The sequence below is a fragment of the Rhinatrema bivittatum genome, chromosome 4, assembly GCF_901001135.1.
Source record: "Rhinatrema bivittatum chromosome 4, aRhiBiv1.1, whole genome shotgun sequence".
In the NCBI taxonomy this organism is placed as follows: Eukaryota; Metazoa; Chordata; class Amphibia; order Gymnophiona; family Rhinatrematidae; genus Rhinatrema; species Rhinatrema bivittatum.
In genome coordinates this window covers 223,993,542-224,014,113 of record NC_042618.1, presented here as the reverse complement: position 1 = coordinate 224,014,113, position 20,572 = coordinate 223,993,542, and the positions used below count along the sequence as shown (strand labels likewise).

At 48.6% G+C, this 20,572-nt stretch overlaps 1 protein-coding gene across 1 annotated transcript in view; it reads right to left on the bottom strand.

Moving 5' to 3' along the window:
• The window catches only part of TRIM24 (tripartite motif containing 24), a 622,654-nt gene that overhangs the window by 503,186 nt on the left and 98,896 nt on the right, over positions 1-20,572 (bottom strand).

Below are 20,572 nucleotides of genomic sequence, written 5' to 3'. Positions count from 1 at the left end.
GTCCTGTGAGAACACCTGTTACAGCTAAGCAACTCTGCTTTCTCACAGGACAGGCAGGATAGTAGTCCTCACATATGGGTGAATAACAAGCTGAGGATGCCCGCGCATGTATCAAAAGCTCCCAAAGATGTGCAACAGGCACAACAGGGGATATTTTGGAGAATGGGCAGCCTGAAATTCCCAGCAGGCTGTTGAAGGAAGTTGGGTATTAAGCTGAGAATAAATTATACAGAACAGACTGGCCAAAGATAGAATCTTGTCTGCCAGACTTGTCCAGGCAATGAGCTGCGAAAGTATGGAGAGAACTCCATGTAGCAGCCCTGCAGATGTCAGCAAGAGGTACAGAACGAAGGTGTGCTACAGACGTTGCCATTGCTCTAATGGAGTGCGCTTTTACACGTCCCTGGAGCGGAAGGCCTGCTTGCTGGTAGCAGAAAGAGATACAGTCCGCCAGCCAGGAGGACAGAGTCTGCTTGCCCACCGGGATCCCCAGATTAATCTTATCAAAGGAGACAAATAACTGGGTGGACTTCCTATGGCCTGCAGTGCGTTCCAAATAAAAGGTTAACGCATGCTTGCAGTCTAAGGAATGCAGAGCCTGCTCATCTGGATGTGAGTGTGGTGCTGGAAAGAACATTGTTAAAACAATGGACTGCTTCAAATGAAACTTAGAGACTACTTTCAGTAGAAATTTAGGATGAGTGCGAAGGACCACCCGATCATGAAGAAATTTTGTGTAGGGGGGGGGGTAAGCACCTGTAGCTCACTGATCCTGCGGGCAGACGTCAAAGCTAGAAGGTAAAGGACTTTCCAAGTGAGATGTCGTAACTCGCAGGAATGTAGAGGCTCAAACGGAGGTTTCATGAGTCGTGCTAAAAAACGCATTAAGGTCCCAAGCAGGGGCCGGGGGACTGAGAGGGGGTTTGAGGTGAAGCAAGCCCTTCATAAAGCGTACTACTAAGGGTTGTGTCGAAATAGAGACATCTCCTGTACCTTTATGGAAGGCTGCCACTGCACTGACATGTACTCTAATAGAGGAAGTTTGTAGACCCAACTCAGAGAGGTGCCAGAGGTAGTCTAAAAACTTACGGGGCAGGCAAAAAGATCTAACTCTTTTGACGTGCACCATAATGAAAATCTTTTCCATTTAGAATGATAAGATCTTCTAGTAGAAGGCTTTCGTGCAGCTACCAGGACCTGGGATACAAAGTCCGAAAGATTGAGAGGCCGCAAGATTAGCCTTTCAACATCCAAGCTGTCAGCGACAAGGCCTGAAGGTTGGGATGGCGCAGTGGCACTGAACAGCAGGGCCTCTTGAGGCATCAAACTAAAGGCAAAAAACAAGGCCAGTGCACCATGCAGTCAACAGAACTAAAAGGTTAAGAAAACAAGAAAATACTCAAAATGAACAAAAAATAAATAAATAAAACACAACCTAGAGTACTAGAGGGGGAAAATAAGCCCATGGGGCCATGCAGGAAACATATCTTGCAGCTCCAGAAAGTGGAGTTGCTTACCTGTAACAGGTGTTCTCCTAGGACAGCAGGATGTTAATCCTCACATGTGGGTGACATCAGATGAAGCCCGGCACAAAACAATTTCGTCAAAGTTTCTAGAAGCTTTGACCAGCAGACTGAGCATGCCCAGCCTGCTACTATCCACGCGAGGTCCCCCTTCAGTCTCATAACATAGCAAAAATATGAGCGAATAAATAAAACAAACCGAAGGTGAACCCAACATCATGGGGAGGCGGGCGGGATTCCTGAGGACTAACATCTTGCTGTCCTAGGAGAACACCTGTTACATGTAAGCAACTGCGCTTTCTCCTAGGACAGCAGGATGGTAGTCCGCACATGTGGGTGAGTACAAAGCTCCAGACTGCCCGATTCAACTAGAGAAACCAACAGCGACCAAACAGGATGCCAACGGGCATAACACAACTGCGGCACTGTAGGTAAACAGGGGGCGGTCTGGTTCCCACAAGAAGCAAGAGCAGAGAGTTGGGTTCAGGTCTGGAACAGATTACACAGGACAGACTGACTGAAGGCACTGTCCTGACTGCTGTCTCTGTCTAGGCAGTAATAGGCCGCAAACGTATGAAGAAAACTCCAGGACGCAGCCCGGCAAATTTCAACGAATGGGACTGCACGCAAATGAGCCACCAACACTGCTATAGCCCGCAGATTGAGCCTTTACTCTGCCTGCCTGTGCATAGCAGAAGGCAATGCAATCTGCCAGCCAGTTGGACAAGGTCAGCTTACCCACCGCCACTCCCAGCTTTTTGGAGTCTAAGGAACGAAGAGCTGGATGGACTGCCTGTGGCTCGCCGTGCAATCCAGGTAGAAAGCAAAAGCCCATTTACATGTCCAGGGTGTGAAGCGCCCGTTCCCCTCGATGGGAATGAGGCCTCGGAAAGAAGGTGGGCAAAACGATGGACTGATTGAGATGGAAATCAGTCACGACCTTGGGCAGAAACTTAGGATGTGTATTGCAAGACCACATGATCATGGAAGAACTTCGTGTACGGTGCGTACGTAACCAAAGCCTGAAGCTCACAGACTCTACAAGCTGAAGTGATCACCACCAGGAATATGACTTTCCAGGTGAGGAATTTCAGATAGCAGGACTGCAGCAGCTCGAAAAGAGGCCACATGAGTCTTGCCAGGACAACGTTGTGGTCCTAGGACACAACCAGAAGCCAAAGAGGGGGCTTCAGCTGGAGGAGACCTTGCATGAAATGGCCCACTAAGGGTTGGACTGAAACGGGCGTGCCAGCAACACCTCAATGATACGAGCTGACAGTACCGAGGTGCACCCTAACGGAACTAGTCTGGAGCCCAGATATGGATAGGTGCCACAGGTAGTCCAGCAGCCGGGGGAGGGGAGCACGAGAAAGGGTCTAATCTATGACCCCTGCAGCAAATGGAAAAACATTTCCACTTTGAGCTGTAGACTTCCTGGTCGAAAGTTTACGGGACTCTACCAGGACTCAGGAAACAAAATCAGAGAGCTACAACGGGTGGATGACTAGGCCATCCAACCGTAAGGGCCAGTGCCCAGAGGTTTGGATGGCGCAGGGTGCCTTAATTCTGCAATTTAAGGTTGGGCACCCTCCCCAGCTGGATGGGCACTCACACCAACAGATCCTGCAGATGTGGGAGGACAAGAAGGTGCCACGAATATCATGGTCTCCCTGTCCTGCTGAAGTTTCGACAGAGTCTTCGAGAGGAGCGGTAGAGGGGGGAGGGTATGCATACAAGAGGCCCTGCCCCCAAATGAAGGAAGAAGGCATCGCAGGCCGGATGGTCATTCCCCGATACTAGGGAGCAGGACCTGCTCACCTTGTGGTTGAGAGGGGAGGCGAATAGGTCCACATCCGGCATACCCCACCGGTGGAAGAGATCGGCCGTCACCACTCATATGGTTGGAAGGACAGGCTGAGGCAGTCTGCCAGCATATTGAGATGACCTGGCAGGTAGGTCGCCCACAGATACATTCCTTGAGAGAGGGCCCAGTCCCAAACCTGCAACGTTTCTTGGCAGAAGAGAAACGAGCCCGTGCCGCCCTGTTTGTTGATGTAACAGATCGCAACCTGGTTGTCCTTCCAAATCAGAACTTCCTTCAACAACAACTGATCTCTGAATGCCCACAGGGCATACTGTATTGCCCGAAGCTCCAGAAAGTTTATCTGACAGCGGGCTTTGGTGGTGGTCAAGAGGCCTTGCATGCAGAGGCCGTTCGGGTGGGCCTCCCATCCCTGAGGGGGAGCATCGGTGGTGAGAGTCACCTGGGGCTGAGCGGACTGGAAGGAAAGTCCTCATCTCGCTTAAACAGGCGGACAACAGTAGGATCATCACCCTCCACCGGAGGGAGGTCATCCCCATCAGGATCATCCATATCCATGTCCACCGGATCAGGAACCTGGTCCGGATCCACACCCAGTAGCTGCGCAGATCAGACCCCCAGACTCGGAACCAGCGCCGCCCCTGCCCCAAAACCTGGGTCATGGGGATCGCCACAACAATCCTCCCCAGGACGAGAGCGGACCACCGGGCGCTGCTGGGTGGCTGCAGGACGTCCCTGCTTCAGAGGGGGCTCAGCGGGATCCCCAACGCGCCAGGGTCTCTTTAAGGAAGTCTGTCTCTGTGCCAAAAAGGCCTGATGCATCAACAAGATAAACTCTGGGGAAAAATCTCCTGCATCTACCTCCCCATCTGGGAGGTCCTGCGGGGCCGATTCCCCAGTCCCCAACATCGGATCTACTGCCATAGGGACCAAAGCGGGAGGGGGGGGGGGAATCCTCTTCTTGCTCAGAGTGTTGCAAGTCACCCCCCCCCTGCGGGGGGAGGGGCCACTGACAGGCCTTCCAAACCGGAGCAGTCTGGGCACAACGACTCAGAGTTCAAATTCTGCCCGCGCACCCCACAGGAGCGGCAGACCGACGATTTTCGCGGCGCCATGCCGGGCCGCATAGCCACGCGGTCAGAGCAGCTGAGGGAACTAAAAAATAGGCCCGAGACCCACAGCCACGCGAGCGCTGCCGGCAGTGCGGGAAAAAAAAAATAGAAAAATAAGGCCTCCACGAGGAACCGCGCTGTTCAGCCACCCAGGTGCTGAAAACGCAGCCTGGACCCAGTACACACACTGCCTACCTTCACTATCAACCCAGAGCCCCGGGAGAGAAAGGAAACGAAACTGTGACGGCTCAAAGCTGTCCCCACAGCCTGCTGCACAGCAGGCTCTCCCGGTGCTGACTCCTTACCTCAGACTGAAGAGACTTTTTTTTTTTTAAACTAACTTTAAACAACTAAACTACTGAAGCCTGCACTAACAGGGGTCGAGGGAGCAGCTTCGGGGGCAGGAAGACCAGGTGTCCCCGGCCTGTACACCCCGGGACGGAGCGGGCACAACACAGTCAGGGGTGTCTAACCCCCTGGACGCCCGGCTTCCACTGAGGGATGGCCCACGAAGGTGCCTAACACCTCAGGAAGCAAACAAGAAGGAAAAATAAAATAAATTTCCTAACTACCCTGAAAAAACTAAGACTGCAGGAGATGCATCCTACCACCTGCTGGAGTCAGAGAAATTCTGAGGGACTGCAGGTGGCACTCTCGTTATGGAGCAGTGCCCAAAGTTCTAATTGTTCTCTGACTCCACCTGCTGGTAGGGATACACAACCCACTTTTCTGGACTGATCTGGGTATGTTCAGGAATTATGATTTATCATTGACAATGAACTAAACTGCAAGACACACATTACAACAAAAATCAAAGAAGGATACTATAAATTATTAATTTTAAAACGGTTAAAGCCATTCTTAGACCAAAATGACTTCAGAACTATTCTTCAACTGCTTATTTTTGCTAATATCGACTAATGTAAGGCCCTTCTTCTAGGATTACCATTATCCACAATACATCCCCTCCAAATTCTTCAAAACTCAGCAGCAAGAATTCTTACAGGAACAAAAAAACATGAACACATTACTCCAGTTCTGCTATCACTTCACTGGCATCTTAAAAAATATAGGGTAGAATACAAAGTGTTAACAATCACTCACAAAATTATCTACGGAGAAAAAACAGACTGGCTCAATACTGCCATAAAGCAAATGTTGCTTACCTGATGTAACAGGTGTTCTCACAGGACAGCAGGATGTTAGTCCTCACAAATGGGTGACATCGAGGATGGAGCCCACCACGGAAAACTTCTGTCAAAGTTTAAACAGAACTTTGACTGGCCCCTACTGGGCATGCCCAGCAAGGCACTGACCCTGCAGCCAGCAGGGGTCTCCCTTCAGTCTGATTATCAAGCTACAGGCAGTGCCTAGAAAGGAAAAATAAAACGAACCCAACACCGCGGGGAGGCGGGCGGGTTTCGTGAGGACTAACATCCTGCTGTCCTGTGAGAACACCTGTTACATCAGGTAAGCAACATTTGCTTTCTCACAGGACAAGCAGGATGGTTGTCCTCACAAATGGGTGAGTACCGAGCTGAGGATGTCCCGACTTGCACCAAATGTACCCAACGGTGTGCAGCAGGCACAACAACTGAGGAGAAATTTGGGAAAGGGCATCCGCACCCTACCGGGTAGGTGGAAGGGTGTTGGTACATCAGGTTGGAAAAAGGTTACGCAAGACAGACTGGCCGAAGATGGAGTCCTGTCTTCCAGCCTTGTCCAAACAATAGTGGGCTGCAAAGGTATGGAGAGAACTCCAGGTTGCAGCTTTGCAGATGTCAGGAAGCGGCACCGATCGAAGGTGTGCCACTGACGTCGCCATGGCCCTCACAGAGTGTGCTTTAACACGGTCTTGAAAAGGAATGCCAGCTTGCTCATAGCAAAAAGAAATGCAGTCCGCCAACCAGGAGGAAAGAGCCTGCTTACCCACAGGTTGTCCTAACTTGTTAGGATGGAAAGAGACGAATAATTGAGTGCTCTTCCTGTGAGAAACTGTACGGTCTAGGTAAAAAGCTAGAGCCCGTTTACAGTCTAGGGTATGCAGGGTCTGCTCTCCAGAGTTGGAGTGGGGCCTGGGAAAAAAGATAGGTAGTACGATAGATTGATTGATATGAAACTCCGAAACTACCTTAGGTAAAAATTTAGGGTGAGTGCGGAGTACCGCCCGGTCCTGCAGGAGCTTAGTGTAAGGCGGATAGGTAACTAGGGCCTGCAATTCACTAACCCTGCGAGCTGAAGTAACAGCCAAAAGGAATAACACTTTCCAAGTGAGATATTTCAAGTCACAGGAGTGCAGAGGTTCGAAAGGAGGTTTCATGAGACGACCAAGAACCAGGTTAAGGTCCCAGGATGGGGCTGGAGGACGCAAGGGTGGCTTTAGATGGAGTAAGCCCTTAAGAAAGCGTGTTACTAGGGGTTGTACTGAAATAGGATTACCCCCAGTACCCTTATGGAAGGCGGCTACCGCACTGACATGCATTCTGATAGAAGAGGTTTTAAGACCTGATTCAGAGAGATGCCATAAATAGTCCAAGAATTTGGAGATTGGACAGGAAAGGGGATCAAGGGACTGAGAAGTGCACCATGATGTGTACCTTTTCCATTTGTATGAGTAAGACTTTCTTGTGGAAGGCTTTCGTGAAGCTATCAGGACCCGAGAAACGGAATCTGAAAGGTTAAATGGTTGAAGGATTAACCTTTCAACATCCATGCCGTCAGGGACAAGGCTTGGAGGTTGGGATGGAGGAGGCATCCGTCGTTTTGAGTGAGCAGATGCGGGTCCTTTCCTAGAGGAACGTGCCTGCGGATGGAGAGATCCTGGAGTATTGGAAACCATACTTGGCGTGGCCAGTAAGGTGCTATCAGGATCATGGTTCCTCCGTCCTGGCGTAGCTTCACGAGAGTCTTTGACACAAGAGGGAGTGGAGGGAATGCATAGAGCAGACCGGTTGTCCACTTGAGGGAGAATGCATCTCTCGGCCGAGAGTGCTGGCTCCGAATGAGAGAGCAGTAATCGTCCACTTTGTGGTTCTGAGGGGACGCAAAGAGGTCTATGCGGGGAGAACCCCACTTGTGAAACAGAGAGGTCGCTACCAGAGGATCGAGTGACCACTCGTGTGGTTGGAAGACACGGCTCAGCTGGTCTGCCAATACATTGTCTACTCCCGGCAGGTAAGTGGCCCTGAGGTACATGGAGTGGGAGAGGGCTTCCGCCCAGATCTGCGCAGCTTCCTGACACAGAAGGAAGGAGCCTGTGCCTCCCTGCTTGTTTATGTACCACATGGCCACTTGGTTGTCCGTCTGGATTAAGATTATCTGATGAAATAGATGATCTTTGAAAGTTCGGAGCGCATAGCGGATTGCTCGAAGTTCCAGGAAATTGATCTGGTGTTCGGCTTCCTCTTTGGACCATAACCCTTGGGTTTGAAAGTCGTCCACATGGGCTTCCCAACCGATGTGAGAAGCGTCGGTGGTTAGGATTACTTGCGGATCCGGTGGAAGAAAAGGTAAGCCCTGAAGGAGATTGACCTGAGTCGTCCACCAGGTTAAGGATAGGCGCAGCGCTTGTGTGACTGTGACTATGGAGGACAGAGGCTGAAAAGCTTGAATCCATTGGTGTCGTAGAGTCCATTGTGTTACTCTCATGGCTAGTCGGGTCATGGGAGTGACTTGAACCGAGGATGCCATGTGTCCTAGGAGAATGAGGAACTGGCGAGCCGTGGCAGTGTTCTGAGACTGGAGCTGGCGAGCCAGGGATATTAGGGTGTGGACCCTCTGAAGAGGAAGGTAAGCCTTTGCCTGTAAGGTGTCCAAGTCTGCCCCAATGAAGGATAAGGTTTGAGATGGGACTAAGCAAGATTTGTCGTAATTGACAAGAAACCCTAAGGAAAGGAGTGTTTGAATTGTCAATTTTAGGGAGGATTGAGCTATCTGTTGGGTGGAGGCCCTGATTAGCCAATCGTCCAGGTAGGGGTAGACGTGGACACCTTTCTTCCTTAGGAATGCTGCTACCACTACGAGACATTTGGTAAAGACTCGTGGGGCAGAAGCCAGACCGAAAGGTAGGACACGGTATTGATAATGGTCGTGGCCTACTAGAAACCGCAGATATTTGCGATGGGATTGTGTGATCGCAATGTGGGTATAAGCGTCCTTGAGGTCGAGAGAGCACAGCCAATCCCCTCTTTGTAGCAGAGGGAGCAGCGCGCCTAGGGTTACCATTTTGAACTTCTCTTTTTGAAGGTATTTGTTGAGGGCTCGAAGGTCCAAAATGGGACGTAGTCCCCCTGATTTCTTTGGTATTAGGAAGTATCTGGAATAGAATCCCTTGCCTCGTTGAGAGGGAGGAACGGGTTCTATAGCATTTGATTGCAGAAGAAGAGATACTTCCTGTTGTAATTGAGTCAAATGGGTGGATAGACTCCACGCTTGAAGAGGCGGGGAGTCTGCCGGAAGAGTTATGAAGTTGAGGTGGTAACCCTGTGCGATAATTGTTAGCACCCACTGATCTGAGGTGATCTGCAACCAAGGTTGTAGAAAATGGTACAGTCGACCTCCTACAGGAATGTCTGGAAGAGGGGTTTGGCATGTGTTCCCTACAGGGGAGTCAAAGGCCAGCCGCAGGCCCAGGAGGAGGGGCTACAGTAGGCCTTTGTTTCCTAGGCTGACGCGGCTGAGGCCTAGTAGAGGATCGAGCTGGACGAGGCCTGGCCGATGGAGGGTAGTAACGGCGTGGCCGAAAGAACGACTTCTTAGAGTCCTTCTTAAGTGGTTGTTTGGAGGAAACCTCAGACGGAACAGAAGAAAGTTGTTTCAACGTCTCGTGGTGATCTTTTAATTCAGCTACAATTTGCTGAATTTGTTCTCCAAACAAATTGTCCCCTAAGCAGGGTAAATCCGCTAAACAATCCTGGACCTCTGGGCGAAGGTTGGATGATTTTAACCAAGCCCAACGTCTGGCCGAAATGGCAGTAGCTGAAACCTTTGTGGAGGCATCAAAGATGTCATAAGCCGTTCTGATCTCGTGCTTCCCTGCTTCAAACCCTTTGTTAAGAAGGGTCTGAAGCTGTGGCTGGTATTGGTCAGGTAATGTGTCAGCAAAATCTTGCATCTGTTTAAGGATGGCTCTGTTATATTGCGTCATGTAGAGTTGATATGAGGCTATGCGAGAAATCAGCATAGCTCCATGGTACACTTTCCGTCCCACACTGTCCAGGAATTTATTGTCCTTGACCGGCGGAGTGGAGGAGTGTGGCTTTAGACGCTTGGCCTTTCTTTGTGCGGACTCAACCACAACAGAGCGATGATCCAGTTGAGGCTTTTGAAAGCCTGGTGCTGACTGGACGAGATATGTGGAGTCAGCCTTCTTGTTAACTGGTGATACAGATGAAGGAGATTCCCAGTTTCTCTTTAAGAGATCGAGAAACACCTGGTGAATGGGGATGGAAGCGATGATTTTTGGAGCATCCAAAAATTGAAGCAGTTCCATCATCTGGTGTCTGTCATCGGTCTCAGATTGCAGCTGAAAAGGTACAATTTCGGACATCTCCTTTACAAAATTAATAAAGGAGAGATCCTCTGGAGGAGATCTTTTTCTACTCTCTGTAGGAGAAGGCGGTGATGGTAAATCTGTGTCAGAAGATGTATCATCACCCCAGGTATCATAGGGATCACTTGGGGGCTGAAGCCCCGATGGACCTGGTTGAGGATCCAAAGGCATCGAAGGAAACCTTGGAGGAACCGGTGGTACAATCGGTACTGGGAACGGCATCGAGGATTTCGGTGCTGCCGATGGAGTCGGTGCCTGTCTTGGAACCGATGGAGCCAAAGGATAAATCGGTGGAGATATACGAGAAGGCACCGATGGGACCACCCCGGAAGGGGGAATCAGGAACGGTGTTTCTCCCGCCGATGAAAATCCAGTCGGAGACGATGGCGCTGTCGGTGCTACTGGAATCATCGATGGAAGGGCATGTACAAGTGCCTCCATACGTTGTAGTAGCGGTGCCAGCGCTTCCACCAAAGGTTCGGTGGTCGGTTCCTTCCTCGGTGGCGGAGTCGGTGCCGGGGTCGATGCCGGTGGCGGTGCCGGAATCGGTGCCGGAGACGGTGCCAATGGAGGTTGGAATCTTTGCATCGCTTTCTCGATGGCCTCCTGGACCAGCAGGTCCAGTTCAGCCCGGAGACCAGGGGTAACAATACCCGGCTCGACGGGAGAAGGAGGCTGAGGCAGAGCCGGAGGGACCACCGTAACCGGTGGGATCACGGCTCCCACACCCCGAGAGGGTGAGGGTTTCCTCGATGCCTGCGAACGAGACGTGGACGGTGCCAAGTCTGATCGAGGCCTCTTAGTCGGTGGTTCGGCCTGTTCAGAGGTCGATGACTGTGGATCCTCGACAGGCCGAGACTTGTGCCGTCGATGGCGATGCTTGTCCTTCCGGTCTCCTTGCCCATCCGGGGAGGGGACAGGAGTCGACGGCCGAGAAGTCATCGATGGTGGACGGTCACCGGAGGGTTGACGATGGTGGTGCAATTTCGACGGTGCCGGTTCCGATGACGTCGATGCTATCGATGGCGTTGGGGTGGGTGCATGGAAGAGGAGCCCCATCTTCTCCATCCTGGCCTTGCGACCCTTAGGTGTCATTAGGGCACATTTGGTGCAAGTCAGGACATCATGCTCACTACCCAAACACAAAACACAAACCCTATGGGGGTCTGTGATTGACATAGTCCGGGTACAATCCGGACATCGACGGAACCCCGTTGCCATGGCTTAAGGCCAAATTTAGTCGCGGGCTCGGTAAGTGCCAACAGGCCTCGAGGGCCAAATTCGACGGTAGTCGAGGAAAAAGGCAAAAAACTTACCGGTTTCCGCGAAGGTGACAAAAATTTGTCGAAGGGAGACCCCTGAGGGGCAAATTTTCTTCGGAAAGAAAAGTACCGAATTCCTGTCAGGAACGTGGTAAGGGAGCTCCTTTCACCGCGTGGCAACTGCTGCGCGGAAAAAAGAAGACTGAAGGGAGACCCCTGCTGGCTGCAGGGTCAGTGCCTTGCTGGGCATGCCCAGTAGGGGCCAGTCAAAGTTCTGTTTAAACTTTGACAGAAGTTTTCCGTGGTGGGCTCCATCCTCGATGTCACCCATTTGTGAGGACAACCATCCTGCTTGTCCTGTGAGAAAAATACATACACCACAGCGTAATTTATGCTCAACCAATCAAGGTTTATTATCTATTCCCTCAATAAAAACTGTTCAAATAACACCAGTAAGAAATAGAGCAGTCTCATTTGCCTGTCCAAAATTATGGAACTCACTACCTGTTGAAATTCGATTACAACAAAACATAAAAAGCTTTAAAAAGGTAATTAAAACGTGGCTGTTCAGGAAGGCATACTTTGATACGAATTGATACGTACACTTTATATACCATTAGTTGATCAGTGAATAGTTTTATCGGTTATTATATTTTATGCAGATTCATTACGTGGTCCTATAATGTTATGTACGCTAATAATATCTATCATATATCATCTAATAATGTCTTATTTTTATTTTAAATGTTTATTTGTTCTTAATATTACACACATTTTAATTTTAATTACTTTTATGCGTTTTTAGCACTCTTATGTATGTAATGTACTGTAACTCGGAATAGCTATTCTTATCCGAATGCAGTAAACAGTTATGATGGAACTCACCGAATGACTATCTAAAAACCTGTAAATAAATATAGCAAAATTGCTTACCTTGTAATAGGTGTTATCCCAGGACAGCAGGATGTAGTCCTCACATATGGGTGACATCAGTAATGGAGCCTTATGTACAGAAAACTTCTATAAAAGTTTCTATGAAACTTTTGACTGGCACCAGAGTGCCTACTGAGCATGCCCAGCATGCCATGATATTCCCTACCACAAGGGTCTCCCTTCTGTCTGGTTTTGTAGCAATTAGCGTTAGCCAAAAATAAAATAATAAAACGTATCGGACCCAACTCCGCGGGGTGGCGGGTGGGTTTCGTGAGGACTACATCCTGCTGTCCTGGGATAACACCTATTACAAGGTAAGCAATTTTGCTTTATCCCAGGACAAGCAGGATGCTAGTCCTCACATATGGGTGATTAGCAAGCTAGAGGCTGAGTCATTTTGTAGTGAAGCAACAGTGAAGTATTGTTGATGAAATGAATCAGCCAAAGATCACAGCAGGTTGGATGTAGAAGGAGTTGGGATTAAACTGGAAACAAGTTCTTTAAGACGGATTGTCCATAGGCTGAATCTTGTCTTCCTTCTTTGTCTAAACAGTAGTGAGCTGTAAAAGTGTGAAGAGAACTCCATGTTGCTGCTTTGCAAATGTCCAGAATAGGTACAGAGCGAAGGTGTGCTACTGAAGTTGACATTGCTCTGACTGAGTGTGCTTTTACTCGTCTTTGAAGAGTAAGGCCTGTTTTTTCTTAACAAAATTGTATGCAATCTGCTAGCCAGTTTGACAGAGTATGCTTACCCACTGCTTTACCTGGTTTGTTTGGATCATAGGATACAAACAGCTGACTGGATTTCCTTTGGGCTGTTGTGCGGTTTAAATAGAAGGATAACGCACGCTTACAGTCCAAAGTGTGTAAGGCTCTTTCACCCTGATGGGAATGAGGCCTAGGAAAGAATGTTGGTAAAACTATGGATTGGTTCAAGTGAAATTCCGTGACAACCTTAGGAAGGAATTTTGGATGTGTACGGAGGACTACCCTGTCATGTAGGAACTTTGTAAAAGGTTCGTTTGTGACTAGCGCTTGTAGTTCGCTGACCCTCCTAGCTGATGTAATGGCTATGAGAAATACCATTTTCCAAGTAAGGTATTTAAGGACACAGGTATTTATGGGTTCAAATGGAGAAAGCATAAGCCTAGTTAATACTACGTTCAGGTCCCATTGTATGCTTGGGGAATGAACCGGAGGTTTAATGTGAGTTAGGCCTCTCATGAATTTACTGACGAGAGGTTGTGTGGAGATAGGTGCATCCCCCAGCTTGTTATGGTAAGCTGAGATTGCACTTAAGTGTACCCTTACAGATGATGTCTTAAGACCAGAGTCTGAGAGATGGTAAAGGTAATCTAGTAGTGAGGTAGTGGGGCAACTGAAAGGATCTAAATCTTTCTGAATGCACCACAATGTAAACCGTTTCCATTTGTAGGAATAATTCTTTCTAGTGGAAGGTTTACGTGCAGCTATCAGCACTTGAGATATAGTGGTTGGAAGGTTGAGTGGTTGCAAGATCAAGCTTTCAACATCCATGCTGTCAGGGATAGGGATTGAAGGTTGGGATGGCGCAGCTGACCCTGTTCCTGAGTTATGAGATTGGGAGCTACTCCCAGGCGAATCGGATCCCTGACTGAAAGATCTAGAAGCGTGGGGAACCATACTTGTCGAGGCCAGTATGGGGCTATGAGTATCATGGACCCCTTGTCCTGTTGAAGTTTCACTAGAGTTTTGGTTATGAGCTGTATCGGTGGATACGCATATAATAGGCCTGAGTTCCAATGGCGAGCAAAAGCATCCCTTGGTAGGCTGTTCTGCTGCCAGAGGAGAGAGCAGTAATTGTTCACTTTGTAGTTCAGATGGGATGCAAAGAGATCTATTGTTGGTTGACCCCAACGTTGAAATATCTTGGTTGCTAGCGTTGGGTCTAGAGACCACTCGTGTGGTTGGAAGTGACGGCTGAGGCGATCCGCTACTGTGTTGTGGATGCCTGCTAGGTAGGTGGCCCGTAGAAGAATTGAGTGTGCTAGGGCCCAGTCCCAAATTTGAGCTGCTTCTTGACAAAGGAGATAGGAACCTGTTCCTCCTTGTTTGTTGATGTACCACATGGCTACTGTGTTGTCCGTTTGGATCAGAAGAGTCTTGTGTGAAAGGCAGTCCTTGAACGCATGCAGTGCATAGCGTATAGCTCGAAGCTCCAGAAAGTTTATTTGAAAGGAGGCTTCTTGTTTCGTCCACGTGCCCTGCGTCTTTAGCTGAGCAATGTGCGCTCCCCAACCTAAGGTGGATGCATCTGTAGTTAAAGTCACTTGTGGAACTGGTTGCTGGAAAGGTAGGCCTTTGAGCAAGTTGATCGTTGATGTCCACCAGAGAAGGGAAGATTTCAGAGCTTGTTTTATCTGAATAGGAGTGGACAATGGTTGAATGGCTTGAATCCATTGATTTTTCAGTGTCCATTGCATTAGTCGCATGGTCAATCTGGCCATGGGAGTGACATGAACTGTTGAGGCCATGTGTCCGAGTAGAGTGAGGCACTGATGAGCTGTAACTTGAGACTGATTGCGAATAGAGTGCGCTAGGAGAACGAGTGTTTGAGCACGGTCTCTTGGAAGAAAAGCTTTTGCTGTGATGGTGTTGAGATCTGCACCTAGGAACTGCAACTGGTGAGATGGTGTGAGATGGGATTTCTCGTAATTGATGAGAAAACCCAAGGAGAGAAGCAACTTTATTGTGAGCTGGAGAGAAGTGAGAGCTCCGTTTTGTGTTTGACTCCTGATGAGCCAGTCGTCCAAGTAAGGAAATACATGCACTCTTTGTTTGTGAAGATGTGCCACCGCTACTGCAAGACACCTTGTGAACACTTGAGGTGCTGAGGCTAGGCCGAATGGTAGTACTCGGTATTGGAAGTGTTGACCTTCCACCAGAAATCGCAGGTACTATCGATGAGGAGGAAAGATGGGAATGTGAGCGTAAGCGTCTTGAAGATCCAGAGAGCAGAGCCAATCCCCTTTTTGAAGCAGAGGTAGCATGGTGCCCAACGAAACCATCCTGAATTTCTCTTTCTTTAGAAATTTGTTGAGATTTCTGAGGTCCAGGATAGGACGTAGGCCCCCGGTTTTCTTTGGAATGAGGAAATATCGGGAGTAGAATCCTCTGCCCCACTGAGGCCTGGGAACTTTTTCTATGGCCCTGGCATTCAGAAGGGTGGATAATTCTGCTTGTAGAATTGTGGAGTGATGAGACACTGTCCAAGATGAAAGAGGAGGATTTTCGTTTGGTACAGTGAGGAAATCCAAGCGGTACCCTTGAGCTGTAATTGAGAGTACCCATTGGTCTGTTGTGATGGAGGCCCAAGTTTGATGGTAATAAGCTATTCGACCTCCGACCGGTAAGTGTGGAAGAGGATTTTGAGAATGGTTTCTGCTCTCTGGCTGGATTTCAAAAGCCTGATGTGGATGCAGTAGGCGCAGGCTGCTGGGGCCTAGCAGGCCTCTGTCGAGGTTGGGAACGCTGTGTAGGGCGTTGCTGTCTGGCTCTGGTAGCAGGAGGATAGTATCGTCGAGGGCGATAGTATGGTTTCCTGACTTCTCTTCTAGGAGGCCTCCTAGAAGGTTGATGTGTCTCTTGAGGAAGTTGAGACAACTGTTTCAGGGTTTCCGTGTGGTCCTTTATGGTTGCCACTGCCTCTTTGACCTTGTCTCCAAAAAAGTTTTCACCTAGACAAGGTAGGTCTGCCAACCTTTCTTGTACTTCTGGTCTGAGTTCAGAAGATTTCAACCAGGCCCATCTTCGAGCTGTGATTCCTGATGCCGATAATCGGGAGGCTGTTTCAAAGGAATCGTAAGTGGCTCTCACCTCGTGCTTGCCTGCTTCTAGGCCCTTATGCACGAGGCGAAGGAAACCGTCCTGAAATTGGTCTGGTTCATGAATAGTTGGTATGAGTTTATTCGTGAAACCAGCATTGCTCCTTGGAAGATTTTTCTTCCTAAGCTGTCAAGGAAACGACTGTCTTTACGTGGAGGTGTGGAAGCATGTTGTTTGAGCCTCTTAGCCTTTTTCTAGGCTGATTCAACCACTACAGATTGGTGTGGCAATTGAGTCTTTTGGAACCCTGGAATGGGTTGTACGAGATAAGTGGCATCAGCTCGTTTATTAACTGCTGCCACAGAGCCAGGGTGCTCCCACATCCGGTACATTAGCTCTTGCAGGACCTCGTGCACTGGAATGGCTAGTATTTCTTTAGGGGGATCCACAAACTGAAGGACCTCCAAGGTCTTCTGCCTAGTGTCTATTTCCGAGAGGAGAGAGAATGGGATAGTGTCAAACATTTCTTTTATGAAATTAGAGAAGGAAAGATCTTCTGGTGGTGATTTCCTTCTATCCTCTGGTGGTGAAGGTTCAGATAGGATATCTTCTTCAGATGATATATCATTCTCTGAGTCAGTACCAGTATCTAGTGGATGTTCTGATGGTCTAAGTGGATTAAATGGGACCTCAGACATTGGTGTACATGGTCTGACAGGCGGAATAATTCCTGATGGACCAGGCAGTGGTTCCTGATGTGGATCTAATTCCTGAGGTGAAGCAGAAAAAGCCTGAATTAGGGAATCCAATTTATCCATTAATGGTTGAAAAATGGAGGATTCCTGAACTGTCATCGATGGTGGCATCGGTGCCGGTGGCCGAATGGGAATCGACGGCATCGTTGGCACAGACACCGGAACCGGCGGCATCGATGGTTGCGGTGGATTCGGCATCGAGGGCACCGGTGTTGGAACCGGGGATGTCATCGGGATCGGTGTCGAGGGCATCGCTGGTGTAGATGGCTGAGGTCGTGGCATCGCCTCGATGAAACCGTCTCTGACCGCTTGACGTATATATACATCAAGTTCCGCCCGCATGGATGGTGAGAACAGAGCACCCATGGGGGGGAGGCGGTGGCGGCGATGCCGGTACCTCCTCAAAGCCCTGAGGAGGCACGGTTCCCTGCGCCGGAATCGGCGGGGATCGCCTTGTCGATGGCTTTGAAGCCTGACCCTGGAGCCGAGGTTTCTTAATCGGTGTACCGCCCTCTGTCGATGGCTCGCCGGGTATCGAGGTAGCGGATGCCGCATGCGGCCTACGATGCCGATGGCGATGCTTGTCTTTTTCGCGGGCTTTTTCATTGCCCGATGTCGACGCCCTGGACGATGGTGAGGGGGAGGAAAGGGGAGCGTCTCCCGACTCACCTGGTAGACGTTTTTTAAATACGACTTTTCGAATCGACCCAGCCGGAGACCATTGTGTTGAGGTGGATGGAGCTGATACAATCTGTATTTTAAACAACTGCTCCATTTTCTCCAGTCGTAGACGTCGTCCCTTTGAAGTCATCGTGGCACACAAGGGACAAGTTTTTACATCATGCCCTTCACCGAGACAGAGGACACAGTCCTGGTGAGGGTCCGTAATGGACATGTTCCTGGTGCATTTGGGACACTTTTTGAAGCCTGAAGCCATTTTGGGGCCGGACAGCCGTCGACGACCAATGACTCGGGACAAAAAATTTGGAAAAAGCGGAACGGAACCGCGAAAATGGAAAAACTTACCGCGATCGGTGGTACTAAGGGGAGACCCTTTGCGGTTTGAAGTTTTTTAACTTTTCCGTATAGTAAAAGTTGTGGAGAATTCCACAGGACTCCTAACGACCGCGAGGCTAACTGCTTCGCGGAAAAAAGAAGACTGAAGGGAGACCCTTGTGGTAGGGAATATCATGGCATGCTGGGCATGCTCAGTAGGCACTCTGGTGCCAGTCAAAAGTTTCATAGAAACTTTTATAGAAGTTTTCCGTACATAGGGCTCCATTACTGATGTCACCCATATGTGAGGACTAGCATCCTGCTTGTCCTGGGATAAATTATAATATCCTATAAAAATATATTGTTACAATATCCTATAAAAATAAAGACAATGGATTTATGATTTGTTATGATAACCTATAGCACAAACTATATGCAGTTCTAATGAGGTGTTATTTTAACTGCTTTATTTCCTCTATTCAAAAGAATTTGACACCTCCAAAAACTAAGCTTTTGCTTAATTTATGCTAATCCCTTTACTATGCCATGCCACAGAGTCCTTAGTCTTAATTTTCAGTACTACACTCCTTGATTGATCCATTCCATTTAGCTGAGATTCACATAAACCCTCGATACCTACGAATTACATATATTTGCTATGATTTTACTTCAATGTTTGTAATACTCTAGTAGAGTAGTGCCATTATCATGTTGGTTCATTTAGATATACGGCATTCTCATTTTTGCACCAGAAAACATGCACCAGTGGTTCTCAATCAGGTCCACAGGATCCAGCCAGCCAGCCTATTTTCCAGAAAATCCACAAGAATATGCATAAAATATATGAAAACAGAGGCAGTGCATGCAAATATATCTCATGTGGATATCCTGAGAAACAATCTCAAGAACTGGATTGAGAAGTATTATTATATACTACTTATGTTCCTCTATAAACATAGTATATTTATCTCATACAAAAAAATGTGTAGCAGGATGGTACATCATTGAAGCCTGACCCTGGAGCCGACAAGACAAGAATAAGCCTTCACAGACATAAGACAACATCACATAATAGCAATGTGACCGCCTTTGCAGAAACATTTTCAAGCCAAAACACTGCAACAATAACTTTATTATCAGGATACTAAAAATGATCTTCAAAAGCTACAGAAGAACCTAAGACATCCAAAACTAGCACAAAAGGGTCTTAAACACACTGGGGCAGATTTTATAAAACTACGCGTGCGCGTACTTTTGTTCGCGCACCAGGCTGAAACAAAAGTACGCCGGATTTCAACATATACGGTGCGTAGCCGCGCGTATCTGTTAAAATCCGGGGTCGGCGCACACTAGGCTGACCAAAATCGGCAGCCTGCACACGCCGAGCCACACAGCCTGCCTCCGTCCCCTCGGAGGGAACTTTCCTTCCACCCCCAGCACCTTCCCCTCCCTAACCCACCCCCCCCCCCAGCCCTATCTAACCCCCCCGTACCTTTGTTGCAGAAGTTACGCCTGCCCGAGGCAGGTGTAACTTGCGTGCGCCGGGCCGGCTGCCGGCGCACCATGGTCCGGTCTGGGGGCTGATGCGAAGGCCGCGGCCACGCCCCCGACAACGTGCCGGCCGCAACCCCCCCCCCCCCCGGGACTTACGTGCGCCGGCAGCCTATGCAAGATAGGCTCGGCGCGTGCAGGGGGGGGTTGGCATAGGTTTTCGGGGGTTATGCACGTAATCCTTTGAAAATCTACCCCACTGGCTTCCCCACCCACTACTATAGTCCCTATGTAGCTTCTTCTTTCTTCTTAGCTATAAATCCTGCTGTCTCTTTCTAGCTTTGAAAACAGATACTATCCTAATCACGACTGTTATGTAATCTTTAATTTTCTTGTTTACTTGGGCTACGTCAGGCATAGCTCATTTTGCATGGACCTAATGAAAGGGGGCAAAGCTCTCGAAAGGTAGTCACAAATGTATTACGTTAAAGGTGTCACCAACTTTTTTTTTATATAGGGCTTTTGATCCTAGATGTTAATACATTTATATGTTTATTATTCAGGAAACTAGATGTATTTGGGGGGGGGGGGTACTAAAATATAGGTGTTTATCGATGTTTCTGCATTGAAGGTAACTTCTGGAAGCATTTTTAGGTTGATTCAATTTTGTAACAAACTAAAAAGAAAACAAGGGTGATGGTGAAGAAAGACTTGGGTGTCGAGAGAGAGAGATAGAGAGGTGTGTGTTTGTCTGTCTGTCTTGGAGTTGCAGGTTGGGAATCTATGGCTAAATGGCAAGGTACTGAGATTAGGCATGGGAGCCCTCAGGTCCCTTGCTTCCTCCTCCTCTCACTCTTCCTTGCCACTCTCTCCTTCCCTCTTCTTCACTTCAAACATTGGCAACTAGCTCTTCGGCATCCTCACTGGTCTGCTCCTCTCAAGACATTTAGTTTTCTTGGGCTGGTAGGGCTTGAGCTCCCCAACAGTCCCGCTCCGATGTTATTCAGTCACTGCTCTTGTGCCTCTTCCTGACTCACTCAAGGGCAGTGGCTGGATGACGTTCAGAGCTCCACAAGGCAGGCCTATTTCCGGGGATGTTTGTTAGAACCGGAAACCAATTTCCTCATCAGTGTTTTATCAGTGCTTTTCAGCTTTAACCGAAAATCAGAATCCCTATTTATAATATTCTAGTCACATGACAAACTAAGTTACTTCAGGTTGTGACTTGTTAGTTTTAAATTATGTATATTACTCATGACTGATCATCTATTACTAATTGTCATTTACACTAAAAAAAATTATAGCTTTATATTATTTCCTGGA